The sequence below is a fragment of the Alosa sapidissima genome, chromosome 15 (assembly GCF_018492685.1).
Source record: "Alosa sapidissima isolate fAloSap1 chromosome 15, fAloSap1.pri, whole genome shotgun sequence".
Classification (NCBI taxonomy): domain Eukaryota; kingdom Metazoa; phylum Chordata; class Actinopteri; order Clupeiformes; family Clupeidae; genus Alosa; species Alosa sapidissima.
This window is the reverse complement of record NC_055971.1, coordinates 8,538,684-8,561,090: the sequence shown is the minus strand read 5'-3', so window position 1 is coordinate 8,561,090 and position 22,407 is coordinate 8,538,684. Positions and strand designations below refer to the sequence as shown.

Genomic DNA, 22,407 nt, shown 5'->3' with positions numbered 1-22,407 from the left:
GTACTAGAAATACTTTTATACCAAGTTGTTTTACTTTCTTTGAATAAGAGTGCATGCAGGATTTGGTTTTATTTGGTTTTATTTTATCCACACCTGTTATTTCACTGCAGTATTGAACTGCAGTATGGAACACACACGCACGCACACACAGACACACGCTGACCTCACTCAGTATCTGTTGATTGCTTGCACGCCCTGGATTTCCATCACCATTGTGTTGTACACACAATTGAGCACTCCAAGTTCATAACGTTGTAGCACAGTTCTGGTCGGAAGAATTGCTCATATCATTAAATCTTCCAGGGAAAACACTTGGACTACCTTCAAACAAAAAAAGTGAAAAGTTTATTCAGTTGAAGCCATCAAGCAAAGGGCATCTGTTATTTAAAATCCTTTTATTTGAATTGTCTATTTAAAATGTCTTAGAAGCCTCTGAAATACTGACATATTGTAGGTGTAATGTGTGTGTAGGCTAATTATTTGGCCTTTTGATAAGTGGCTGTAAATGTTTTAATGAGTTGAAGAAGCATATTGGAGTTTTGGTATCTACAGCCAAAAGCCTGGCACATTACCAACAACCCAGCTTGTGTTGAACAAAATAGAACGTTCAAGCATTGTTTTTGTTTATGTTGTTGAAACGGTCTATAATGATACTTGACTGTTACAGTTTTGAGGAACATCCATCATATCCAACATCCATAATCTCTCATCATCAGCCTGGTCCACACACTTGGCTCACTTTGAGTTTGCTGTCCATTGCAGCATATAGTGTTGTGCTTTGGACCTGTAGACTAAGCGGCCATTGTGAGAGCGGACGCGGGGCAATGAATGACCCCCACTTCCTTCTCAAGGCAAGCACGTGCGTCTGCTGGTGTGGTACCTTGAATGAAGCCCTTTTCACGTGCCACGTCATAGAAAAATGCACACGGTGAAACAGGAAAAGGGTGTTGGTGAAATGCAACTGTAGGATTCTGTAGCGGATTCTGAAGCTTTGTCAAGAGCATAGCATGGGGTAGACTATCTGCAAAACTCACTTAACATGATACAGAAATACACACTCTGATCATTGCAACACTGTATTATTTTATTTTATTTATTTTTACATGGTTAATGCACAACAGCCTTTTCATCTTGAGGAAGCATTAGAGGTGTAGCGGTTATGTCACAAAAACAGAATTTTGACCCACTGGCAGGAAAAAACGGCATATTGATCAGTGGCTGGCTCATTGCTTGATGTACAGTAGCTGACTTGTAAGGTGGAGTTGTAGGCTAGGCTACCCTCGGAGTGTTGATTTTTTGAAGTTGAAGTTTTTGTCCCAAAATGCATGAAAGGTGAGTTCAAAATTGCCCCGGTAGTCTATTATTAGTCATCCAGTTTTCTCTCTCTGATATCATTGTTCAGTATGAATAATAGGCTATAGTTATCAGGTGCTAAAATCAACTTTAATGTTGAACAAGGGGACTGGGACACACACACGCACACAAATAGGCAGAGACTAGAAATCTGATTATTGAGCTTTTGAGTTTTGTACCTTGAAAAGCATTTTATACGGTGTTGATGAGTTTTTTTTGGCTGAGTTTTACAGTAAGACATTTCCCATGGAATTCCATTGGACAAAGAGCCAAACTACAAAAAACCAACTCCTGCAGCAAATGCTTTGACATTTGTTCAGCTCTTAGCTTACTTACATTTCACAATGAAACCTGATCGAGAAGAGAAGGCATGTAGTTTTAGAAGTTACCAGGAAGTGTGGCAGTCTTTTATTCTTGATTTGAATGTATTGGACAGTGCATCCCTTTTCCCAGCAATTGGGATATCTCCGATGTTCCTACTGTAGATTAACAAATAAGTTTAAGTAAGCTTAGGCGTAGCAGGTGAGGTCACTGGAGCTGAAGCATATATGTGGCAAATGTGTTAAATTTTGCACAAATGAACATACCACCGAGTGTACATGATGCCACTAAGCTTTTCTGCAAGACATCAATTTTTGATGAAGGGGATTTTAACTTTTAAAATTTGCAAGTAGCTGACAAAACTGAGCATATCAATAAACATAAATAGCACATTATTCACACCCACCGTATGTGTTGTAAAAAAAGCTGTGACAAAGGACCTTAACCTAAAAAGTAGGGCTGTCAAAATAACTGATTAATTTCGATTCATTAATTTGAGAATAATGAATGTCAAAATAACCGATTAAAAAAAATAACGCTGATGAATCGATTCCGTATGACTTTTGACCCCGAGCCATTGTAGTCAGTAACCATTAGACTGTAAAATGAAGGAGAGAGAAGAAAATGTGCTGACTAGATCATTGATTGGAACATTTACTTTTAAACAACGGCCTGATGGTGTTGATAAAAATAAAGTGTTGATTAAAATAAAGTCCTCTGCAATGTCTGCAGCAAGGAATTTGCATATTACCGGAGTTCATTAACTCTAAAGTCGCACATCAATGCAAAGAAATAGTGTTGACATTGAGGGAAGTGTTCATTTATTTTCATTGTGTCCCCTAGGTTATATCTGTGGCCTGAAATACCTTGTATGTGAAAAACAACTTCTTCCCGAAGCACTTTTGAATTTATTTCCTCAGCATATTAGGTCATGTCATAGGTTATTATGGCTATTATTAAAATAATAATAAGAGTTTTTGAACTTTAATGTCACTAATGCTGATTATTCAGTGATATTTGAATTTAAAAATTTAAAATACTTTCACAGCAAAAATTATATATGCGATTAATTTAGATCAATTAATCATAGAGTATGTAATTTACGATTGACAGCCCTACTAAAAAGTAGTCAGTCCAGTTCAGATATGTAGGCTATTGTTTTCCTTCTTTATTATACATTGTAACAGCATATCCTCACTGCATCTGGGCGAGCAACTATCTTGTAGCATTGCTCGCCCAGACCACTAGCCTGGCTAGCGCCACCACTTCTCAATGAGACGTGGTCTGGGAACCAAACGTTCATTTTCTCGTATTTGAAAAAAATGCCCAGATCCGTTTATTGGGTGCCACGGATGTCTATCAAATGCGTCTGTTCATAGCTCATCATCGTCTTGCTTTCCCCCCTGTTCTGTGATTGGTTCCCTATCTCAGGCGAAAATTTGCTCCATGGTCTCCAGGCTGCCTTAGCAGCGTGAATCAAATCGCGCGCAAGGCAGCATGGGAACACCCAGGCTATTCAACCAAATGGCTCATTTATTGAAATAGAATTCTCTAGAATGCAGACCGGTCGGACCAACTTCAGACTTGAATCGACCGTAACCCCATGCAGGGACAGACACAGAGCCGCTTTGCAGGTGTTCTCTCTCTCTCTCTCTCTCTCTCTCTCTCTTGCAGCAGGACTTGTCACTGCTGAAGTCAAATTATGCTATAGGTGCTTCTACATCAACTGCTAACCGACAGGAAAGGAAAACAAAAGTTTAAAGATCAGGAACTGTCAGGAATTTTGCAAACACAGAAGTATCACATAGAGTGGCCATGAGATGCGACGGAACATGGATGGGTTCTCCATTTGAGGAGTGTAATCGATTGCGGACGTGCAGACAGTTACAGACACTGAGCGCATCGTTGGCCTAGTTAGGCTACTTTCACTTTTTAGAGTGCACGCTCATTACCTGAAAGATGCTTCATACCAAAACAGCGATCAAACATTATCAAATTTATCATAACATGTGTTGTCACAAACATTTATCCTATTAGAAAATCAAAACCAAAGTAAAAGACTCTGACTGTGTTGCTCTCTCATTGACGCCTGTAATAAGGATAATGCGATTTCAGTTTGTAAAATGTAAGTATGTATGGTTTTCAACAAAAAGCGAATAGCAAGGGCCTTGACATGCACCATGCCATGATCAAGTTTGTGCACCTCAGTTAAAGTGTAGAATAGGGCTGGGCGATATGGCTGAAAACTGTATCACGATATAAGTATTTCATATCAGTCGATATCGATAATTATTGATTTTTTAAAATCTATTTCAGATAAGGACCAGAAGGAAAATTTAAACACTTTTATTTTAAACTAAACCTTCCTCTGATTTTAATCACCTCAGTTATCAATCAAAGCAAACAGGGGGAAAAAAAGGCTACACAATCATGAAAAACACTCAAATAAATAAATGTGCACATATCTGAATGAAAAGCAGCACTGGTTGAAGACTGGAAATATTGTAAACAAAGTAGCTTAATTTGCTAGTTTATAGTCTACTGGTTAGACTGTTCAGTTTCCCCACGTGTGTTTAAATTTCAAATGAATAGGCTACTTTTTCTCCTTGGGACAGGCCCGTTTGAGTCTTGGAAAATACTTTTTCCATTTGCATCGGGATTGAGATGATTAGAACTTAACAGTCAATTTGAATGCATTAGTTTTGAGCAAATTTGTGCAGTGTGCTAATGATGCTAACCGGATTTAATAGCAACTTAGCCAGTCGTCTTGCACGATTGTGAATGTTTGGATTACATGTGCATGCTGAGAAGGGATGCGCCTGTTGAGAGGGAGAGAGAGAGAGAGAGCGAGAGAGAGTGAGTGAGTGAGAGAGTGCACGGGGTAAGGACTCATTGAGAGTCTGTGTTGAAGTAGGCCTACTTCTATCCCTACTCTGGTAGAGTTGCACATACTACAATGCAAGATATATTTAGCCTATTTATTTATGGACGACGTAAGGCGGGAGGTGTGTGTTGCTTTTAATTATCGAATGTTCTATCGAACAAATTTTTTATTGATATCGATTACATGTCTATTGCGATACATATCGCTATCGTTTTATTGCCCAGTCCTAGTGTAGAAGGTAATGTTCACAGAATTAAATGTGACATTTGAAGTGAGCGGTCTTATTTTCCTTATTTTTTGTTATGCCTTTGAATAATATGGGAGACATGAATCGCAATATATCGCAGTATCGAATCGCAATACTGTGATTGTCAAGAATCGCAATAATATCGTATCGTGGCCCAAATATCTCAATAGTATCGAATCGTCACATTTTTGGCAATTCCCACCCCAAATGGTCTGGCACCAACAACCATGTCACTTCAATCACACCTCTCCATTCTGATGCTCAGTTTGAACTTCAGCAGATCTTCTTGACTATATCTTCATGTCTAATTGCATTGAGTTACTGCTATGTGATTGACTGACTTGTGCTAATGAGCAGTTGAACAGACCTTTGTATAATAAAGTGGCCGGTGAGTACCTAGCTGTCCATTTTATCTGGCATGTCTTTCACTGTTGTTGTAATGGAAAAGTTATCTAGTATCTACATTTATCTATCTATCTACATGTGTCTGTCTGTCTGTCTATCTGTCTCTGTCTGTCTCTGTCTGTGTGTCTGTCTGTCTGTCTGTCTATCTATCTGTGTCTGTCTGTCTGTCTGTCTGTTTATCTATCTGTATCTATCTATCTATCTATCTATCTGTCTATCTGTCTATCTTATTGTAAAAAAATACACACCTATCTGCCAGCATTCTAAAAACTCTAAGTAGAAAGCTTCAGAATGGTCAGTTTTAGCATCAGGTCTATACAGTGGTGAGACTTTTTTTTTTTTTTAATCATGTAAAGTTAAACCAATATTAAAATGGGTAGGAGGAAATCCTTTGAAATGATCAAACGAGATAGGGAGAGACTGTGGAGTTGCGTCTATTGCCCTCTAGATGTACACTCAATTAATTCAATCATGACATGCCCAAGTTTTCAGTACATGAAATTATAACATTGACAGATGTCATGGAAAGGATGTTAAAAATTAAATGCAATTAATGCATAACAAAAGCATAACATTTTTGTAAAACAGAAGACATTCATGTAGTAGATATTCGGGCTTTATGAAATGAAAGAAGTATTGTGAACGTTGGAAGAATACCAAAGGAAAGAGAGAGACTTTATTAATGTAGAGGAAAAGATGAATACTTGATGTTTCAGCACAAAGATGTGCAATCGTCCAGAACTACCATATGCCTTTGTAACATATACTAGTTGTGTTTACTACTACTTGAATTCAGTTTCTTCTTAAATCCTCAGTGCTCCGTTGGTATTCAGCTGGCATTGGTCGTGAATGGTTATCAGCATTGGTCTTTTCTTGTAATGCCATTAAGGTTATGTAGTTTTCTATTTCTGTCAGATGCCACGCCCACACATTCAGACATCTAAACACCAATTTGGTGTAAATGCTTCTGACTCACCCCTTCAATAAACTGAACTGAAACAGTGTTTGCCGTATTCTTCCAGGCAGTGAAATTATGCTATAATGAAGTTATAGATGCCAGTTAGACATTTGAGTACAGCCTTGTGCTTTTGTGGTGGCTCTGGTTCATGTACACTAAGACATTGCATGATTCAGGTTCAGAACTATTTTTATGCACCCTGCATTTCCTGGATATTCCTTCTATGGTTACAAGAAAGGATGCATGTAACACTATTACATATGTGACATTAACAGAGCAGATATGAGAGTGGCTGCCAATTATGTTCAATTTAGTCCAATTTAATGGTAGAGAAAGACATCGTTGTTTTGTGTAGTATGCATGCTCTGGAGCTGTGGTATATGTGTATGGGACCTCATCCTATGAACTCTATTGAAGGAATGAATGTCTTACAATTACCTCATAAATGACAATCTCATAAGACGAATTAAAACTAGCCTGCAAACACATTGTTGAACACACTAATGCAGTGTTTCTTAACTGGTGGGTCGCGGAACCGTTCTGGGTGTGACGCGGAGCTTGTGTTAAAAAAGAAGAAATCGCTCATTTAAAATGCTACCTTATTGCATAGATAGACAATGTTTATGTGACGGGTCATGTTAGACATCATTTCAGTGGTAAACACAAGTAAGCTATGACCCTGAATATTTGAAATAGGATATGGATTCACTTAAATTGAAGACAAAATGGTACAGAAACCTCAGTGTGTGGTGTGCAGTGAATTGCTGGCTCATGAGAGCATGAAACCATCAAAACTAAAATGTCACATGGAAACCAAGCACCCCTGTCAAAGACAAACCTGTTGAGTAGCTACTTTGAAAGGTGACAAGGAGTTGAATACTTCACAAATGTAATGCCAAACAACAGCATGTTCCAAACAAATAGGCCTACTGGCACTTTGCGTGTCTTAGCATGTAGCTCATCATATCTGTTATCCTGAACGCTAAAAAAAATATATGGGTCGCAAATTGTGGGTTCCAAAGCCAGACCAGTTAAGAACCACTGCACTAATGGATATCAGACTTGTCCGAAGAAGTGACATCTTTGTTTGGTCCATGATGAGGGCAGCAGTCAGACATGAGCAGGTGGGGGTGACCATGATTTGTTCAAGTAAGAGTTGTTCCTGGACCAACATTCTAATGACTGTCCTGGACCAACAACTCTTTAACCAATCACAGCCTTGTGATGTAATCAATGTGAGCCTTCTGCTTCTTCCATTGCCATTTTGAAATTTCCCTCCAGAAACAACCAGTGGATCACCAACTTGTATCTCAATACAGGTAGGCCCGCATTTTTGTGTGTAAAATAGTTGTAAAATAAAGTAATTCTGAGTTGAATCTGAATATATGCACCTTTTAGATTTTTTTATTTTTGTTTTAGCTGACTTGGTTCCATGTTTGTCTAATGTTAGCTGCCAGGCTAGGGACCATACATTTACTGTAATACACTAGCTTCCTAAAAGGTAATTCAGTGGCTATGCATCTTAACGTATTTCGAAGGGATACAGTAGTTAAAGTAGCTTTGAAGCTCATTTAGCAATCTTGGTGCCGCTGTTATTATGTTAGAGGCTAGGCTAGGGAACATAAATGTATGCTACCAAATTAGCTTGCTAATAGGTAGGTGCAACATGCAACTATGTGAAGTGCCAAGCCGGTGTTATGTTAGTTCACTTGCTAAGGAGCACACTTTTGGACTACTAATGTAGCTTGGTAAAGCAGTAGCTTTTGTTTGTACATGGTCCTGGAGTGACGTTGCCATGTTGGCCTTGTTCCAGGACCGACTTTAGAATGTCATAAGGAAGCTGGTCCAGGCCCATCACAGTGAAGCTGGTCCAGGTTAGGGGTGGGCGTTATATATCGTCTGCGATAATATCGTGATTGTTGTTTTAACGATGTGCAAATTTACATTATCGAGTATTTAAAATACTTATGGGGAAAAACACTCAATCATGCATTGAAACCCCATACATTCACTAAATCCAGGAGGTGTATGCAAGAGAAGCCACGTTCCAGCAGAGCAAGTGTCACATGATCCCTAGTGGGTCCACGTTGTCACATGCAGGTCTAATGTTTATTTTGTGTAGCCAGATCAAGACGTAGCCTAGGCTACAAGGGATTTTGTGCAGCTACTTCTGTTCACTAGGCTTGGGTATCGAATATCGAGTATTGGTTGGAACCGGGACTTATCTTTGCGATTTTCCCGGAATCGTTCAAAAGTTAAAATTTCGATTCCAAGTTTCGATTCCCAGTCCGCCGACCTGAAGAAGAAATGGCTTAACACCAACGAAGAAGCGCATAGTTCATAGAATTAAAATTCATGGAGAAGGTCAGACTATTTCATTCAGAAAGCAGGGTTCCCGCGGATCCTTAAGTAGTCTTAAATACAACTGAATTTTCGAGAGGTATTAAATGTGCGTATGGGACCGCCAGCGAGTGCAAGAGAGCGAGTGATGTCTCAAGCCAGTTTCGTGTATTTAAAACGCAATTGTATAAGTGACTAGGCTATTAGGAAGTGTAGTGGTTGCAGAGTGAAGATGTTTTTCACGGGTTTGGTTAAAGGTTTGAAAACGGTAATAATACAGTAGGCCTATGTACAAAATAATATGCCTGACGTTTTCGTGGTGTAGCTGAGGCCAGAGAGATATACAGGTAGCCTACGTGGAATGAGGAAGCCTACGGTAGAATGAGCGGGAGAAAGAGCGTGGCCATACCTTCGAATTTAGGTCGGACATAAGGATTTTAAAAGCCCTGTCCGGCGTCCAGCGCAGCCTCAAGCCGGACGCTCATTTGTTCTCCTTTTTGGAGTTGCGCTTGGCATCTAAAATCGTTGCTCGGACGCAGCATCGTTTCACAAACTATGGACGCGAAAACTGCTGGTCAAATTATGTGCTTTGCAATCAGGAGGAAATACTGTATGTTAAGTGATCTGTTTGCATCTTTCCAGCGTGTGTTGCTGGCCTAGCCTAGGGAAGAAAATATCTGTCTAAGTTAGAATAGCCTACCTGTAATATCTTGCCAGCGTTTCCCAGTAGGCTAGGCCTACTTCGCAAAAGTTGTGAACTATAACCGCATATTTTTTGAATGTCGGCGACTGGCTACATAAAAAAAAAAAACGTGCGTTCATAATGCGTGCGTGCTTGAGATGAAACCAGCAGTTTTCAGCAGGATCATGCGAGGAGGACCTGTCTCTTAATTCATTTAAAACAAGTCAATGGTTTTATAATGTTTCAGTCAAGCTTTGGTTGGTTTAGATACAACTGGTATGCAAAATGTAAAGCAGTGGATTAACTTTAATTTGCTGTGCTGCATATTGGACAATAGATGCACATAGTAAATAATATAAAGTAGGCTTATTAAAATATGTAAATAGCTTAGTCTAACTTTGAAAAAAATATTGAAGGGAATCCAGTCCAGTGCACATGCCTTTGGCAAGTAGCCTAGGCTACTACAGACACAGGTGAAGAACAGTCAGCCTCAGCAGTAAGCAAAACCAAATATGTACAGCCAGCTTCAAAAGCAAGCAGCCCAGACCCTAAAATTGGGCATTTATAGCTTTGAAGGTAATTCACACACAATTATTTTTCTTTCGCCAAAATATATTTAGTAACTTCTGTAGACATCCAAAATGGGGTGGGGGTTAAAATTAGTAGGGAAAAAAAACTATTGCATAAACAGTCATATATATATATATATATATATATATATCTTTTTGCCGTGGTATAGTCTTAAGTTTCATTTAGATGTCTTGAAAAGGTCTTAAAAGTCTTTAAATTTGCTTGGAACTTGGAAAATGTGCAGATTCCCTGAGAAAGACAGTTGGTTAGCTAGCTCATTTAAAATATCCTAAACTTTTTATGACCCTGCCTCTTCAAAAAATCGGAATCGAGAATCGTTAGGAACCGGAATCTAAATAAGAAATCGGAATTGGAATCGGAATCGTTCAAATTCAAACGATACCCAACCCTACTGTTCACGTAGCATTGATGAGACAGTCCTTTTTTTCTTACATGGTATTATATGGAGAGAAAACATTTGCCTTTGAGTATTTTAGTAGTCAGTTGTAAACAAAGAACTCTTCTCATGTAACCCTTTTGTAAATGGACTAAAGTTCGCTCTCTACGTGTATCGATTATGCTAACCGTTAGCATCTCTATGGGATTTCTTATATACATTAGCCATAAGCTAACGCATTAGTTTCTATTCTGTAACTTGGAATGCTAGCCTACATGATTTCTCTTAAACAAAACATCGAAGGGAATAACTGAGATGTAGGCCTACTCTGTTGGTCTGCTTAGTTTTACAGTGAATCCTAATTAAAGGTTTTTGAAAGGAACTTCAGCTTCAGACTTTCTCTTGAGAAACTGTTAGGCCTTGTCATCTTCTCTAATGTAGCTGGCTAGACCATGTCATTGCCACACACACAAGTGGGGGCAAAATTGGAAATGTGTCATAGAGTGACAATGCATTGGTTGATTTGGTTAAAAAGTCACAGGTTAGGTTATTGGTTATTATTGAATTGATGCTATTCATAAATAATGAGCTGTAAAGTAACTCAGACTTTTACAATGTTTTTTTTAAAGGATATCGACTAATTATCGTTATCATCAAAATCACAAAAAATATCGATATTATTTTTTGTCCATATCGCCCACCCCTAGTCCAGGTCAATCACAGGGAAGTTGGTCCAGGTCCATCATAAGGAAGTTGACCCAGGTCCATCACAGTGAAGCTGGTCCAGGTCCATCGCAGGGATGTTGGTCCAGGCTCATCATAAAGTTGGTCCAGGTCCATCACAGGGAAGCTGGCCCAGGTCCATCATAAGAAATAGCACTCTGCAGTCTGCACACACTCTGCTCTGGTCTGGACCCAAATGAATGGTCAATAGCCTTGTGCAATGGAAGCAACATCTGCTACACAAGCGATACATCACTGTTTCAGTTTATACTATAATTTAAGGGGGTGGGACATGGAACAGCAGTTTAAGAAAGATACGTTTAGTAGGGGATTAACTTTTGCCATGTTAAGCTATGAGGACTGACAGAGTGTGGGTCGTTAAGAGTACTTATTTGGAAAAATATATTGAATTATTTTTTAAGTGTCAAAAATATATATTTTTGTCATATTTGTCAATATATATATTTTGTATATATTTTATTTTCTATTATATTTTTAATTATCTACAAGAGGCCAGACAACTTCAGAGACTATGAAAACAGACTGCCCACCTGCACCAACATTTCCAGATGCACAGGACAATTTCACACACATGTCACTCCTTCAATCACCTTATAACAGGAAAAGAACTATGGGTTAAAGGAAAAATCTCATGCAGCACTACAAATTAGGTATATTTGATCAAATGTCCCTGTGGGAAAGCATATGTAGGAAAAACACGCAGGGCTCTGAAGACAAGAATGTGAACACAGAAGCAACATCCGAAACAATCATGATTAGAGTCCCCTGGCTGTTCATTTAAACAAATTTGGACACCCACTCTCAACTCTGAGGTTCATAGGGATAGAACAAGTCAAAAACCACCGAAGAGGAGGGGACATAAACAGTCAGCTTTTAAAAAGAGAGGCTTTTTAGATCTACCACCAGAAAAACTTTGGCCCCAAGAGGGCTTAATGAAGATTTTGTAATCAGACCTTTTCTGTAATATGAACTTGTAATATGGACTGTGAACAGAAAGTCTAACTGTAGTAATGTGTCCAAGCGGATGGTGAGACTCAGGCAATGAAATTCAAGTTGATGTAATTTCCTTTTTTTTATTAGTATTAATATTAAGCTACCGGCAGGTTTATGCAACAGACAAAACAGGAAACAAAAAAAACACTGATACAAAAAGGAAAACAAACACCGGGACAATGCCCACTAGGGTCTATGCCTACCTCAGAGGCCTTTCAACAGGACCTCTCACTCCTGAGGAGGAATCCTCACCCCTGACTGCGCTCTGCAGACACCATTTAAAACACTGGACTAAACCATGCATAGCAACAAATCAATTAATTCAAATTCACCACCCTTTGGTTAACACATGACATAGGCAATACACATTACTAACAATCGTTCATGATATTTCCATACAATGTCATAATAAACCTCACTAAGCACCAAATAATATTACCACTCTAAACCCACCTGCACCAATAAGCGCTCCCACGTCTGGGCGCGAAAGATGCGCAGAAAAGTGTCCCTTGCCCAATACTCCAGTTTGCCGGAAAGCAACTGAAGCACCGAGAACAGGCAAGTACATACACACAATCATACATACACTCGGACAAAGCACTTCCATCTCCCAGCTAGTAAGCATTGATGTTATAATGCGCGCTTTTAGAGAACGCTTACATTACTGATTAATAGATACGCTTCAACCTCTATACCGCATATCGCGGCTTTGATTCCCTGTATGTTTCCCTTAAAACCAATTTCTAGTTTAACTTAACCCCCGTCCTGACACGCCTCAGGTCTGTACCATTCACAACATGTTATCAAACAAATCAACATCGCAACATGATTTAATAGCGCTGTCTTTGTGCAAATGTTTGTAAAGTCATTGTTCCCGTTGCGGCGGGAAAGCCGCCTTTGCCAGTGACAGACGCACTGCGCTCTGTCACACTAACGAATGATTGAACTCTATATTTTTTTCAAATCTGCATTTGTATACACTAGCGATCTGTTTTGGTCTTGAAGTTCTACTAATGTTTCTTATAATATTCTTATGCATTTGTTACATGTTGGCATTAGTCACGCCACAAGCTTGCCTGCCATACCTGTAAGGGTTAATGAGTCACTGAGCTGGCTCCCCCCTATACTGTAGGCCAGGTGATTTAGACCATGTGCAATGCCTGTGTTTGCAGTGAATCTGAGGAAGAACAATCAAGGTCATAACGTCTTGCCAAACTATGAGAAAATAAAATCAAGAAAAGAAAATACCAAGGAGTGTGTGGACTTTTTCCTAAACACTTTTGCTTGTTTTTGCCCTGTATCTGGGATTGTGCACAAAGTCTCTTTACAAGTTGTTAGAGAATGGAGCCATACACTTTTCTAAGAATCTCTGAATTTACCACCTACCTTGAGGTTTCACCAAGCCATATATAATTATTTTACAATCTCAGAGAATCATGTTTATTGGTTGCAAAAGAGTTTGGGTAGATTGTGGAATGACAGTGGCAACATAGAATAGCATTCACAATTTATTGGAACATTGTAACATAATGTGTAACAAAAGAACAGTTAACATCGCTATAGAGTCAGGGACATCAGTATAACTTTACCCAATATAGCCTTTAACCTTTTTCTTTCTGGGTAATCTTTGAACTGTTGTACAGCTCAAAGATTACTCAGTCACATTTCCTATTTGGAAACAGTGGCTGACCTTGCATACATTATTTAGGGACTTGCTGACTGCAGATTTAGAAACCGATATACTGTGGATTGTTTATGAGGCACTTTGAAGCTTGCCAAGCAATGTCCATCAAAAGGGGGAAGTGATTTTACAATCTCAGAGAATCATGTTTATTGGTTGCAAAAGAGTTTGGGTAGATTGTGGAATGACAGTGCATGTGACCGCGTGAGCCACATGGAAGTCCCATGTTTTAGGTGGCCTACATGCTTGACAATGACGGCAAAGAGTTGTTATCAGACATTCACTAAGACTTATTACCCAGCACCAATACAGTATATCTAATAAAACCTTTTGGAAGTACCATTAATGATATATTATAAAATATTATAAAATATACCTGACCGAGGACCGGATATTTTAAAATTAATTAAAAGAAAACCGAATATTGATCCTTCATTTAAATTTCCAGTATTATCGTTATGTGGTAAATAAGAAGTGGAACCAAGTCAAGCAGCATGCGTGTCTTGCCGCAGAAAGCTGCGTTGTCTGATGGACAAAGCACATAACAATGACAACTCTTTGCTGTCATTGTGAAGCGTGTAGCCCACCTCACGGTTATGGAATGGAAATATCATGCATATCGATGATTCTGCCATTTTTATAGCTGTAACAATAAGTGTTCACATTAATATAATCCCGATACACAAAAAATATTTTCACAATATATTTTGAAATGTATGTACATATTCAAAATTGACAGAAAAAAAAACAATTTTGACACTTAACATATATTTCAATATATTTTCCAAATAAGTGGCCTTAACGACCCACACTCAGTCAGTGTCCATAGCTTAACATGGTAAAAGTCAATCCCCTACTAAACATCTTTCTTAAACTGCTGTTCCATGTCCCACCCTCTTAAATTATAGTATAAACAGATTAATGAATGAATCAATGAAAATAAATTGAAACAGTGATGTATCGCTTGACCATCCATTTGGGTCCAGACCAAAGCAGATTGTGTGCAGACTGGTATTTCTTATGATGGACCTGGGCCAGCTTCCCTTTGATGGACCTGGACCAAATTTCTTATGATGGACCTGGACCAACTTCCCTGCGATGGACCTGGACCAACTTCCCTGTGATGGACCTGGACCAGCTTCACTGTGATGTACAGGGACAAACTTCCCTATAATGGGCCTGTAATAAACAAAGCAGACAAAAATATTTTGCAGCTTATTGTATAAAGGTTTAAACATGGCAAGTTTCTAAGAAATGTAGCAAAAAAGAAAAACAGTCTAACGACAACTGACAGATTTGTATTGCCTATTAGCAAACTATTTTTTGTATTTTACCTAGCCTAGGAGCTTAAATTAGCATGAATTACCATGGCAACAAGATTGCTAAATGAGCTTCAAAGCTAATTCAACTATTGGGTCCCTTCTTGGTAATAGGCTAAAGCAGTCACTTTTGTTTGTTGTACATTTTCCAGGAGTGACCTCACCATGTTGGTCCAGGACCGTATTTACGATGTTGGTCCAGGATCAACATGGCAATGTTGGTCCAGGATTAACATTGTAAAAACGGTGCTGGACCAAAATTCTAAAGACAGTCCTGGACAAACATGACAATGTGGGTCCTGGACCAAAATTGTAGAGACGGTGCTGGACCAACATTGCAATGACGATCCTGGACAAACATGACAATGTGGGTCCTGGACCAACATTGTAAAGACGGTCCTGGACAAATATGACAATGTGGGTCCTAGACCAACATTGTAAAGACAGTCCTGGACAAACATGACAATGTGGGTCCTGGACCAACATTGTAAAGACAGTCCTGGACCAACATTGTAATGACAGTCCTGGACAAACATGACAATGTGGGTCCTGGACCAACATTGTAAAGACGGTCCTGTGCCAACATTCTAAAGTTGGTCCTCGAACAACATTCCAAGACCAACATGGCAACGTCGCTCCAGGACCACCAAAGCTACTGCTTTAGCCTATTACCAAGCTACATTAGTAGTCCAAAAGTGTGCTCCTTAGCCAGTGAACTAACATAACACCGGCTTGGCACTTCACATAGTTGCATGCTGCACCTACCTATTAGCAAGCTAATTTGGTAGCATAAATGTATGTTCCCTAGCCCAGCGGTCCCCAACCACCGGGCCACGGACCGGTACCGGGCCGCGGGACATTCCTTACCGGGCCGTAGCCTACGACATGAGTTTAAAAAAAAATGCATGCAAACTAAACTAAATTTAATTCGCAATAATGTCACGTTTTTACATGGCATAGGCCTATATGCAGTTGTTTGATTGCACACATGTTTGCATTTTGCAAGGTCTATTTTCTTACGTCTGTCTGTCCCGCCTTCAACACTTTTACATATTGCCTTCAGCGCTGCGCAGCCTCAGGTCAGCTCACTTCACTTGATCAGTTCTTGGCGAACGGTATGTCACACGAAGTTAGCTAAACTGCTAGAATGAGCAACAAAAAACAAGCATCTTTAGCAGGTCACTGGCCAGAGTGTTTGAGTTGAGAGCCGCCGCAGAGATTTCTTACAGAAAAAAAGCTGCAAATTTTAGTGATGAGGACTGGGTGTCAAAACTCGCTTACCTGTGTGACATATTCGGATTGCTTAATGACCTCAACCGGTCACTCCAGGGGAGAATGCCGACTGTCTTTAAACTGGCAGATAAAGTCGCTGCATTTAAAGCCAAGCTTGATTTGTGGGGACGACGAGTGGACCGGGGTGTATTTGATATGTTCCAAACAGTAGTGGGGGTTTTGGGAGAGACTGAAACGTTCCACATACTCGACGCACCCGACCTGTAGCGCGACAATGTGACGTCACAGAAGCGCCGTAACCATTTATACTCGCGCGTCGTGGTCACGACACTAGTTGCAATATTCTCCTGAACAGAGGTGTCGCTGTTGTGAAAAGATTAATGCTAACTACGTTACACAGCAGAAGAAGCTGCATTAAGAAACACTAGTTGCAGAGAATGTAAACGGGCTCTGCTATTAGCTAGCCTCTGTGATGGTACTTCAGACTTTGGTTGCTACTATTCACAACTACCACAATCATTATCATCTAGTTTCCAAGGTGTGCGCACAGGTAGATAGATAGATAGATAGATAGATAGATAGATAGATAGATAGATAGATAGATAGATAGATAGATAGATAGATAGATAGAGAATTTGTAATAGTTTGCTGAATAAGTTAATAAAGTTACCAGCGAGAGTTGCAACACATGGAATTAAGAGGAAAGAATAGAAACGATTTATTTTCAAACAAAGGATATCTATTAAGGCCTGAACAAAATCTCTTTCCACTTCAGGAAATTACACAAACTCAGCCAGCTGCTAGCTAGCTAGCCAGCTAACTAAACTGTTTAAATTATTAAAATTTCCCTCGGGATGACTAAAGTGTCTCTGTCTGTCTGTCTGTCTGTCTGTCTGTCTGTCTGTCTGTCTGTCTGTCTGTCTGTCTGCCTGCCTTGGAAACTAGATGATGATGATGATGATGATGGTGATAGTTGTGAATAGTAGCAACCAAAGTCTGAAGTACCATCACAGAGGCTAGCTAATAGCAGAGCCCGTTTACATTCTCTGCTACTAGTGTTTCTTAATGCAGCTTATTCTGCTGTGTAACGTAGTTAGCGTTAATCTTTTCACAACAGCGACACTGTTCAGGAGAATATTGCAACTAGTGTTGTGACCACGACGCGTGAGTATAAATGGTTGCGGCGCTTCTGTGACGTCACATTGTCGCGCTACAGGTCGGGTGCGTCGAGTATGTGGCGCACTTAAAATCCTGGCGCGCCAGCAAGATCTACGTCATTTTGACGTCACGGTGTCGCGCTACCGGTCGGGTGTGTCGAGTATGTAGAACGCCTGAGGCAGGGCCCTTTCTCTCGCAGCTGGTGCGCGATCACCTTGTTGCGCTTTCAAATGAGTTTGAGCGTTACTTCCCATCCTCCAAAGATCCACGGCAAACCAATGAGTGGGTCCGCAACCCATTTGTCAATATCCCAAATAGTCCTAACTTGTCAGCGCAGGAGGAAGAGCAGTTGATCGAAATTGCAAATGACGGTGGTCTTAAGAGTGTCTATAAGGAAACCTCTCTGGCGGGTTTTTGGATCAATAACAAAGCAGAATATCCCGAGATAGCCGTAAAAGCGCTGAAGACGTTGCTACCATTTCCCACCACGAGGCCGGGTTTTCGGCAATGACTGCAACTAAGACCAAATTGCGCAATCGACTGGACATTTCAAACACACTGAGGGTGTCACTGTCTTCCATCATTCCATAAGCAGGGCTCCCACTGATTATATTCGTAATGCACGTTTAGTTCCCATGTTTTGTTCCCATATTTTGTTAAGCATGTTCACACGTAGGCTATAGATGTAGCTTCAAGTTGTTCAATATTCATAGTTCATATTGTTCAATTTTCACTTCTTCAAGTTCACGTTTTTCACATGTTTAAGAGATCGTTACCTTCACTGTTCATACATAACTGGAGCTAGTTCTTTTCAATTATTACACGGCTCTTCAGAGTGCTGCAGAACGTTCCATTCACATGAAAGGCCCGAACGTTGGGAAGGCCCAATGTTAAATCTACATAAATCACCGGCAAAGCATTTAATGACTGCTGTCAATGGCAACGGGTTTTGTGCTTCTGATTAATGTCTTTCATATCACTACGCAAGGACTGGAACTTCATTCAAACGTGAAAGCAGACGGTTGATCAGCTGTGTTCTAAAGAATGTTTGATTCAAGTTCAGCAGCGTGTGTTGCGAACTATTTGTTTCTCAGCAAATGCCACGATGAACGGTAACAAATAGGCTAGGTTATGTAGGCTAAAGTCATATCGTGGGGAGTTTATTATTTCGTTTTGGCAAGTAGCCGTATAATAAGCGGGATAATGTATAGAACGCCGGTCATTACTGTGAAAATAAGTCCCTTCAGGGCGGAACAAGACCCCTCCGCGTCAGGGTCCGGTTCGCCCTGTCGGGACTTATTTTCCCAGTAATGACCGGCGTTCTGTAGATTATCCCTTACGTAATGCATGCACAACACATATGGAACATGGAGGTTTGAAAGTCAATTTGGGTTGGGCTGGGAGGATCTGTTTAAATAAAGAAACGACTCAAGGTCAAAAAATGTAATAAAAAGAACACACCTACATTGAACACTTGAAAGTAGCACGACTTATCAACCGCCTTATGAACACAACTTCTCAACATCTGTCCATTTACCTAAGTAAGAGCGGCAAAGGCTTTTGAAATCCTTATCACTTTGCCTATTTACCATGTACATGTGGTGCCATAGAATGCCAGCTGCTGTTTCACACCCAATGGTACTGATTTACTAAGTCTGCAGCAGCAGACAAAATGCAGTTTGTTGACATCCAAGGACGCATCTAATTCTGCATTGCTTCAGCTTTTGATTGCAGAGGTTTCCTACCGCCTTTTATATGGTTGTCATTTTATGCACTGTATGTCTAGTTTTGTAAAACACTTCTGTTAATGAGGCCACGTGTTATTACTTTCTGGGAGTTTATGGATAAAATGTTGTGGATGTTCTTGCTAAATAAATGCCATCTTTTGGTTTATCTTTTGGCTGATCATGATTATTTAACTTAACAAATGATTTTGGAAATTATCTAAACCTTAAAGATTTTTGTCTCAAGTGTTCTTACACTTTTTCTTGTGTTCCGCTACTTCTCAAACATTGCTGGAACGCAGCGTCAGTATCACCACTCACCAAAATAACTGAACTCAAAAAATAAAGTCACCAGACATCCAATCATTAAATATAATTTGTTGTATCCGGGAAAATTTTCTAAAATAGGTGATCCCCTCCCTGTAACCTTATGGCTATTGATGTGCCAACACAAACTCTTGAATGAACTTATAACAAACCATATATCAAAGTAAACAGCAGACCTTACTGAATACAGGGATGTAAAGCATTCCGCTTAGCAATAAGCATTAACATTTGTACATGGTCTTTGGTCTGCAATTCTAATGTGAAAACAACCCAACATAATGAACTTGTTACCCTTATCAAAGAATCAAAAGTTGGTCTTGGCATGCACTGATCAACTGTGCCTTTGGCTAGCCTACATGGAATCTGCACAAGAACAGGTTACTTCAAGTCACAAATGCAGATAAGTATTAGGCACATTCTTCATCCAATGGTTCAGTGACGAGACTTGAATAAGTAATTCAGCTGTACATCTCCTCCAACCCAGTATCGCAAGGATTCGTTGTACTGTCACGTTTGGTTAATCTATCATTCGTGCTGGGGTTGAAGGAGTTGGTAGGGGGACAGTTGGTAAGTGTTCTTAACAATCTTCTGTAATAAACTCCGGGTTCGCTAACTATGCTGTTGGTGCTTCGTTTTCTGTGTAGGGACCCTGAGCAAGCTACTGACGAGGTTTGGTGCTGTTTTGAATAATATTACTCGTTAAAAAATGCTATTTGGGAAGTGTTTAGCTCATGGCCCTTAGCTAATGCACTGTTTGCGATTTGGGGCTATAGCATATACTGGAGCAAGCTCTGTAGTGGTTGATCAACGAAAAATACTGTCTCCACGGCTTATTTGATGTGTTTTAATGCAGAAAAACACCCTGGGGTCAATTTTCGCTGGAGTTACACTTTAAAGGCTGCCATTGACCGTATCTTTGGTGTTGACATAGCACATTTAGTTTTGCCGGTTGGAGGGAAGGGGGTCGCGGGACTTGGCCAATGTCTTTTGGGGGGTTGCCAGACAAAAAGTTTAAGCACCACTGGTATATAGGCGTATCTCAACATTATTTTACACTGTAGAAATGTAACATTTACATACAGTATGCCAGTTGGCGTACTAGGGTACCGACATTTTCCCCCCCCGCTGCATTCAAGCACTGCATATAATCCAAATAAATAATGAAAAACAAATAAAAAACATAAAATATTGATTGAATGTTATTGAATAGATTGAATCTTATTTATGCAACATTTACCACTGTTAAACATAATGCGCAATGTCCTATTGTTTTCATAATTGGAGGCAGTCAATGAAATTTAACTTTCCAAAAGCTTCCTAACATAACTGCCATCTTTTGCCATGACAACATTCCATCACAGACCAGAGAATTCTGCAGTGCCTAGCCTGGTCAGCTACTTTGAACAACAGGTGTCTTTTACTTATCCTTCATGTGAACATAATGTTGCAGTCTGTTGATTCATTGATCAGGGAATTCTATGTTTAATAACATAGTTAATATTGTCAATATAAGCAGCCACTTTCTATTGCAGCCATGCAAGCAGCCAAATTATATGATAATGGTCACAGAAATTTGAATAGGTTTTAGGGCATAAAATATAACAAATATTGATCTAGGCTAACAACAGAATCTTAACAGATTTTTTTAGTCTGTGATTCCTTGTTGGTGGAATGATTAGTCTAATACTCTTTCGAAAATTGCTTATGGAGTTTACCTTGTTTCTAACTAACTAGCTCTCCTATTAGTCACAGCTTATATTTATGGATGTTGATGATTTTCTATTATTATTCTGTTAAAGGCTATATGACTACTTTGAAGTTAATTGTTATTTTTGTATGATATTTATTGTTACTGTATGTCACTTTGGACAAAAAGGTTTGCCAAGAACCATAACTGTAACAACCTCTATCCTTTTTGGTTGTGGAATTCAGAATTTTCTTAGATTTGTTCTTTAGAAGGTCCTAACTATGCCTGATTCACAAAGGTGCTCTTAAACGTCAGAATTGTGCGCTGTGTCATTCCCATTCATTTTAAAGATAACTGCCAGTTGGTGAATGGCAAACATTTGTGAAAATTTTGTTTGTAAGAATGGTTGGTGACTGAGGCCCCATTAATCTGCAAAGTACAGTGTATGCCACTCCAAAGAAAGGAAGATTCTAGCATTTCTAAACTTAAGGGTTGAGCCTGTTTATGGGGTCTATGGGTTTATGGGCTGAATCATATGATGACATGACTCGTGGTGAGCTTTTTTTTAGCGCCAATGATGTGCTTTTTATTCTCCTACTTATGCTCACAATAATTCTCTAACAGGCACCAATACCAATTAAATGTGCAGTCAGGGATTGCGCAGGAAGTCACTTTTGTTTGTGTTTATGTTTATATTTAAATGTATTACCAGACGCTTTTGTGCAAAAAAACGTACATTATATTTTAACCAAGGACCACATGAAACAGAGATGTAGCTAACTCCTACCTTCAGTATTTCCAGAGAAATTCCATGCAAGATTTAATTTTTGTTTGGGGGACAGGCTTCCCCCACTTTGTTTGTTTCTAGTTTTTGGAGCCTGGGCTACAGAGACCAGATTATTTTACAGTGTACTCACAGAATGGGCAGCTAGCGGTCGTGAGGAGATGATTGCTGAATGGGACAAAAAAAACTGTTATGGGCTTGAAATCGCATCAATTCCCTTACTGCACCTTTAATTGTACCATTTCCTCTGAAGCGTAGTAGCATGTAGCTGCTACACTTCAGAAACTGCCGCTATGCCTTCATGTGCCACCGTCATGCTTATTTCAGTCTTACACTACTGACTTCAAAAACTTAAACCCATCAAGATTTGTGGAACATCTAGGACCATGTGACCTTGACCTTTGACCCCTTGAGACAGGCTGGGCTACTTCTAGGAGACTAAACCCAGGGATGACCGGAGCACCCCGAATACTTTTTAAACTTTTTTTTATTGTGGTGCAAACAATTGACTGACGTTTCAACGCACTGCATCTTCCTTTGACCCCTTGATCTAGAGTACCTAATGAAGGGGTGTGAATAATCTCTGAAGGCACTGCATAG

General features: G+C 39.6%; 1 protein-coding gene across 9 annotated transcripts in view; it reads left to right on the top strand.

Annotated features, from left to right (window-relative positions):
- The window catches only part of st3gal4 (ST3 beta-galactoside alpha-2,3-sialyltransferase 4), a 61,415-nt gene that overhangs the window by 3,776 nt on the left and 35,232 nt on the right, over positions 1-22,407 (top strand). Inside the window, exon 2 of one of the 9 annotated variants that reach the window (XM_042063799.1) lies at positions 7,450-7,487. The exons of the other annotated variants lie outside the window; for them this stretch is intronic. The gene's annotated coding sequence lies outside the window, so the exon portion shown is untranslated. The remainder of the gene's footprint in view (positions 1-7,449; positions 7,488-22,407) is intronic. 9 annotated transcript variants of the gene reach the window in all.